The 6,611-nt window shown below is 40.4% G+C and overlaps 2 protein-coding genes and 1 pseudogene across 5 annotated transcripts in view; 1 reads left to right on the top strand and 2 right to left on the bottom strand.

Moving 5' to 3' along the window:
* Positions 1-5,192, bottom strand: part of LOC108900147 (prostaglandin D2 receptor 2) — a 65,938-nt gene extending 60,746 nt beyond the window's left edge. For 2 of the 3 annotated variants that reach the window (XM_051070835.1, XM_051070838.1), the window contains exon 1: positions 5,043-5,192. The gene's annotated coding sequence lies outside the window, so the exon portion shown is untranslated. The remainder of the gene's footprint in view (positions 1-5,042) is intronic. The other variant, XM_051070836.1, reaches the window with a different exon arrangement.
* Positions 1-6,611, top strand: part of LOC108874558 (von Willebrand factor A domain-containing protein 7) — an 81,646-nt gene that overhangs the window by 62,394 nt on the left and 12,641 nt on the right. The gene's annotated exons all lie outside the window — the stretch shown is intronic.
* Positions 259-4,291, bottom strand: LOC108874554 (prostaglandin D2 receptor 2-like; annotated as a pseudogene).

Here is a 6,611-nt window from a genome sequence, read left to right as displayed (position 1 = left end):
GTGTTGCAAGGTTCACATCTCGACTGCTTTTCCGTCTAATATGAGCTCTTATACTTTTCCTGGACCATCAGGAACCCCCCTTGCCTTCTACCAGTCCATCAAACACTGCTCCCAGACTCTGTCGTATTCTCACACAAAAGTTTGGGCAACTGAAGGCATATAGAATGGGGTTCAACACTGGATTCAAGAAAGCAATGGTTGTAGCTAGGGGCAACCCCTTCTCCACTAAGCTGAGATTGTCTTTCCAATACTGGCTGTCACTTCAATCATGCAGAAGATGTGATAGGGAGCCCAGCACAGTGCAAATGCTGCGATCACAAATGTCACCATTTTGATGAAGCTCTGGGACAGCTGGCCCTGATTGGTCTGATTAGAGGTGGTAGTGAACAAGGTAGTAGGTGTCAAAGATGGACTAGAGGCCCGAGGCTTGAGAAGGATATTTATAATTTTTGTGGTATTTGGGGTATTTGTAGTTCCTGATGCTCCATCTTTGTTGGACACAATCAGTTCATCAGTTAACCTGGTGGTGCTCTGCGTCCTTTTCTTACTCCTGTTCCTTAGGATGAGAGCTATTTGGATGTAGCTCCCTGCAATCAACATCAGGGGAAAGATGAATGCTAGCAGCAACTTGGAGATGGCTGTTGCTGCCTGCCTCACTTTGCAATCTCTCTCCAGAGTAGCTTGAGAGGATAAAATCAAGGCAAAATTATGATAGCACAAGTACCCTGGATACAGTTTCTGAGTAACTGAGCGGAACACGGTGTAAGGTAATGTATTAATTGCTGCCCAAAACCAAACCAATAGACACACCTTCCACGCTCCTGCCACTGACCGATGATTCTGGCTCCACACTGGCTTCACCACCAGAAGTAAGCGGTCCAGTGAAATGGCTGCCAGTAGGAAGGCTGACACAAACATGTTTAGGAAGAAGATGGAAGCCTGTATTTTGCAGAGTGGGCCGCCAAGCTCCCAGCTATGGGAGTGGTAAAGGTAAGAGGTGAAGAGGGGGAGCGTCAATGTGCCAGGAAGTCAGACATGGCTAGGTTGAGAACCCAGACAGAGGCTACAGTGCGGTGCCGCAGGCGGAAGCCAACCACCCAGAGGACCAGGGCATTCTCCAAAATCCCAAGGCAGGAGACCAGACCGTGGATACAAACCACCACCAGATTGACCTCTGTGCTGATGTTAGGCTTGTGCCCCCGCATTTCCTGTAGCAGTGGGCAGAAGAGCTCATTGTTTGTGGAGTTTGACATAACTGCTCTGAAAGAGAACAAAAAAAACAGTGCTTAGACATTAATGGAAATGGACTGAAATCAGATGCACCAGTGTTACCCTCACAGAGCAGAGAGAGTACATATCTGCATCAACCTTTTTTTTTAATCCGATGGCCAATAAGATATCAATTTAAACTGGGTTATTTTGGCTCTGATGCAGCCGTGCCTCTCTGTCTGTAGTCACTAATCTGTCTCCATCATTGTCCCACCCACAGCACCATCTGATTGGTTACATGCAGAGCCACAGCACGGGTAACAGCCAATCAGCAGTGAAAGCTGTGCATGCACAGTGCTCACACACACATGGCAAGAGTGGAGAAAAAGTTTTGCTCCGAGCTAAGAGATGCTGCTGACCCTGGGAACTCCCTGCACTTTTGTTTTGTTTGACCTTAAAAGATAAGTGAAAGATCAAATAACATTTCAGTAATATTGAAATTTTGGAAAACTTTATTTATTGTAGAAAACTTTAGGGAGCTATTTATTTGTTTAAGTTTTCATTTAACTTTATAGTTTAACTGCTGAGCCTGGGAGCTACCTGCACTTTTTGTTAGAATTTTAAAACAAAGATGTCTATTGATAAAAAAGATAAGAAAAAAAACCTTTAACATGTTGCAAATCTGATGGAGTTTGTATTATTCAAAAATTTGACGTCAATATTTTCTCTTTTACTGCAAATGAACATCGGCTCCTTGACTACAAATAATCGGTATCAGCCCTGAAAAAACAATATCTCTACTCGTAAGCCTCTTCTTGCTTTGTATGTGTTACTTACAGCAGAAGCTGATGTTTTATTAATGCATGCTCATGGTTGTTTACAGTGGAAGGAAATTCCAAAAACAATATCTTACAGGAATGCCGTGGATGATGTTGATGGTGATATTATGACTAGTAGACATGTTTTTGCATGTAGACCACTGATAAATCACCACTTCCTCATATATTATGAGTAAATCAAACAGGTGCCATAATTGTTTCGCTTGTTAATCTTTACCAATCTACTTCACTGATGAGGAAATTGTAAAGAAAACCTTATTAATTGCAATTAAGTAGATAATTATGAGAATTAAAACAACAATCCTACATTATTCTTCATGAAAAGCTTACGCCTTTGTTTAATTACTATTCAGCTAAACTCCTCTGTTTAACTGTACATGAACTGCTCTAAAGCCTTTGAAGTTACATAATGACAAAAATAATTTATGGGTATACAGTTCTTCTTTACCTCATTCTCTTGAAAACCAAATGAAAAAAAAAAATCCTTTTGATAAAAACATGTTGAGGCCTGTTGCTGTGGTCTAACCACATACCAGCTCTTGAGCAATGACACATTTAGTTAAGCAATACAACCTAGGAATGGATTTCTCAGATATGGGCAGACGGTTGCAAGGGTGAAAGCATTTATCAATCTATGAATCTCTTTCACTGAGATAATAACCACTTTGTAGTATTCACCTTGGCTGAGACTACCAGGATTGGTAAGTCAGTCAAAAGACAAAGACATGAAGGAAGCCAAACCTTATTTAAGATGCTGTTTTTCAAACTTATATTTTAATGGCAGAGATCTGTTCAGAATGAAAAGCTATCTACCACTGCAAAGCATCCATGAGTGTCTCCATGGAGTGGGGGATGTAACCAAGGTCTGCTTGTCACCAAGAAATAACGAGTCAGTGATAAATCAATATAATAGCAAGGATATTGGTTGTTGGAGTTAAGTGGTATTAGCTTTGAGGCTGGCAGCAGTTGGCTAACTGGTGAGTCCCGAGAATTATGCAGACAGACCTGTGGGGCTACATGGTTGGTAGTGACTGTATGTTGCAGTGTTTTTATTGCTGCAAGACCTGATAACTGACAAAAAACGTCCAGAGCTTTTGTTCTGAGACGCACAACACCTGAGAACAAGACGACAATACTTGGTACTCGGCTTGTGTGATAGTGCTTAGCGCATCATAGCTTACCTATAGAGAGGAAGCAGAGCCGGTCACTTTTTGTTGGATTCTGGTTACCAATGCTAGGGAATGTAAGTGAAAAGAGGACAACTTTAAATAAAAGAGCTAGTTTAGGTGATACATGTGGTCTGCATATGAGACTGTCCTGTAAAAAAAAACAACACTGTAGGTTGTCTGTTCCAGCAGCTTATTATGACCCTTAGTTACATTTTACTATTAGGCCAATCGCTATTATTATTATGAATTATGACAGAAGCAAAAGCAAAAGAGGAAGTCAGGTGATGTTGTAAATAGGGAGACAAAGCCTGCATTTGGAGGAGGTTGGGGAGGTTGAATGGGTCAGCCAACAAAAGTAAATGCAATCTTAACTGTGTGTTTATAACTGAAGGTCCTCTAGCCTTAAAGCAGTATTTATTTGAATCCAAATCACAAATTTTCCTAAACCTACCAAATTTTCCTAAACATAACAAAGTAGTTTTTGTGCCTAAACCTTACCAAACCTGATCTAGCCATAATTTCAACTGCCTACCTATTGTTACCATGATAACAAAGGTCCAGTTCACCTGTTGCTGGTATGCTCCTATGGGTTGTATCTGAAGGTGAGGATAAATTACCTACATGTAACTTAAAGAATCTCTCGAAGACTTGTTTCAACTGAGGGCACCTAAGACCTCTAACACCATACTTTCTGGGCACTTCTTCACTTGGTCTCCTTGTCCTTTGTCTAATTGAACAGATTTAATGCTTAGTGCTTACTCCTAATTCACTGATGCTTGAGTGTTGTTCTTCACTTGTAAGTCACTTTGAATGAGATCGTCTGCCAAATGAGTAATGTAATGTAAGTGTACAGTAGCATGTTAGCAGCACTTACATGAGCTAATATTAGCAGAGCTAATTTATGGAGCTATATCTGTTGTTTCAGCTAACCTACAGAACACATTATCAGGTGATACAACAGTGTAAAAACTGGTTATAATTTTGTAGGTCAGTTGTAGTTATATCGGGTATGCTTCAGAGTTAAATACAAGAAGTAACTGACGTGGGATATCTAATTATTAAAAAATCTGACTCTTCAAAATTAAATGTTACCACTGTATTCTTACATACAGCCACAGTCACTTACTTAGTCACATTCTCATACATTGACTGTCTAGATGAGATAATGATGTAAACACAGCACCGTGTCTGCACATGAATTCAGACATGTGAGTAAATCTATCCGTGACCCAATGCTGAGAGAGACCGCTTCTTCATTAAGTATTGCATATATTGTCACTTGTCAGCAGATGTTTCTGCTCAAACAAAACTTGAGTTGTAAATGCTTTGGTGTGACAGCTGCTTTTAAAATGAAACGCTGAGAACTTGAATAACATGAGAAGCAGATGACTGGATTCAATTTTATGAACATAGAGTTGTGTATCATGGTTTAGTGTACTTTAGTACCTGGCCAACTTTACATATTTAAAAACTGTAGTAGTGCACTTTATGTATGTTTACTGTATGACTGAGTCCAGTGTCACCATGCTTGAATAAGAAAACTGAGCTGTCAATTAAACATAATAGAAAAAAACTGTGGGAATATTAGGGCAGCATGGGGAAGAGGAGATCTACAACAACAACAACAACAGCAAAATATAATAACTGCTTAATCCAAGAATTAGATCCAAATCATTAAAAGTCAGGATCATTATAACACTAATGACTATAGCAATAGTTATAGACCATCAAAAACAGAACTTAACAATAATGTAATCACAACCAAGGTAAATCATCATGATGCTGTGAACTGAATTCATGTAGAAGTTTAGGTAACAGCACTCACCTAGATGTTGTGTTACCCTCACAGAGCAGAGAGAGAGTACAAAATCTTTTATAAATTTCTGTTCCTGTTCTGTTCCCTTCACCGTACTGTCACAGACACTCATCCCTCCAGTTCTGTCACTTTCTTCAGCTCTGCTGTTATGGAGACACCCACTGAATCCCTACCACACCCCTGACCCCCCCCCCCCCCCCCCCCCCCCCCCCCCCCCCCCACCCGCCCCGCCCACACACAAACACACACACACACACACACACATAGATACATATCCACCATAAATTTGGTGAGTGAGAGAGTGTGTGAAGATGGATGTAAATGCACTGATATTCTAGTACAGGAAATGACAGAGGCACAGGAACATTTCATATGAAAAAGAGGGAACAACAGGAAGTCACAGAGACTGAATTATGATATGTGTAAGATGTTTTTGGCTGTCTTACATCGTCATGACAGGGCTGGACTTGTGTGAACTAGTTCCTCTGACACTGACACTGTTAAGACTATGCTGTAATCTCCATGATTATACACTGCATCAACAAAGCAAAGTCTGTCTACAGACATATTTTCACACAGACATCTTCTGTGTCATTAGCCAACAGTCATGATCTTTTTTCAGGCACAATATCAACATTCAAATATTACCTACCTGGTAGCTCACTGTATTTATCATTGTATTTGAATATTACAATGTTGGCTCTCATTGGGTACAGGATTTTCTGTATTTGTACTCACACTGTCAGGATTTTAGCAAGGGAACTGCTTACTAATTCTAATCTTGATGTAAATCTTATAGGTTGGATTGTAGATTTTTTAACATGCAGGTCTCAGAGGGTGAGAGTTAATGGCTCCCTGTCAAAATGTCTGTTCTCCTCAAATGACTCTCCACAGGGCTGTGGACTGTCTCCTTTGCTGTACAGTCTTTACACCAATGACTGTAGAGGCAAGCATGGGGTGGATGAGTTTTTTCATGTGGTGGCGATGATGCCTTCCTCCAATTAAACACCATAAAGACCAAAGATATGGTCACTGATTTTAGAAAGAAGTCATTCCAAACAGCATCTCAGACCTTCATCAAAAGAACTGGCATTGAATTTGTTGAACAATGTACCTTGAGACAGTCATTGACCAAAAACTGAAATTTGATGCTAATTCTGAAGCAGTCTGTAGGAGGCATTGGCAACGTTTGTACCTTCTGAGGAAGTTACTTGTTTTTAATGTAGACAGTAAAATGATGTCCTTGTCCTACAAGTCCTTTAACCAACCTGTTTTCACATTCTATATTATTGCGTGGTACTGTAACTTGAACATCAAGGATAAAAATCATGTGAGCCGCATTGTGAAGGTGGCTGGCAAGGTGATAGGTGCCCCACAGACCCACCTGATGGCCGTCTTGAACCAGCAGGTCCTCCACTAAGCCAGTTCTATTCTAGACTGCTCAGATCAGCCCCTTCTCTGTGAGTTTGAAACTCTTCCCTCAGGCAGATGATTCAGAGTACCCAAGTTCAAGTACAATATGGGTAAAAACTCCTTTGTTCCTTATGCAGTAAACTTGCTAAATTTGCACATTATTCA

This window comes from Lates calcarifer, linkage group LG5 (genome assembly GCF_001640805.2).
Source record: "Lates calcarifer isolate ASB-BC8 linkage group LG5, TLL_Latcal_v3, whole genome shotgun sequence".
NCBI classification, from domain to species: Eukaryota; Metazoa; Chordata; class Actinopteri; family Centropomidae; genus Lates; species Lates calcarifer.
This window is presented reverse-complemented; position numbering and strand designations above follow the sequence as displayed.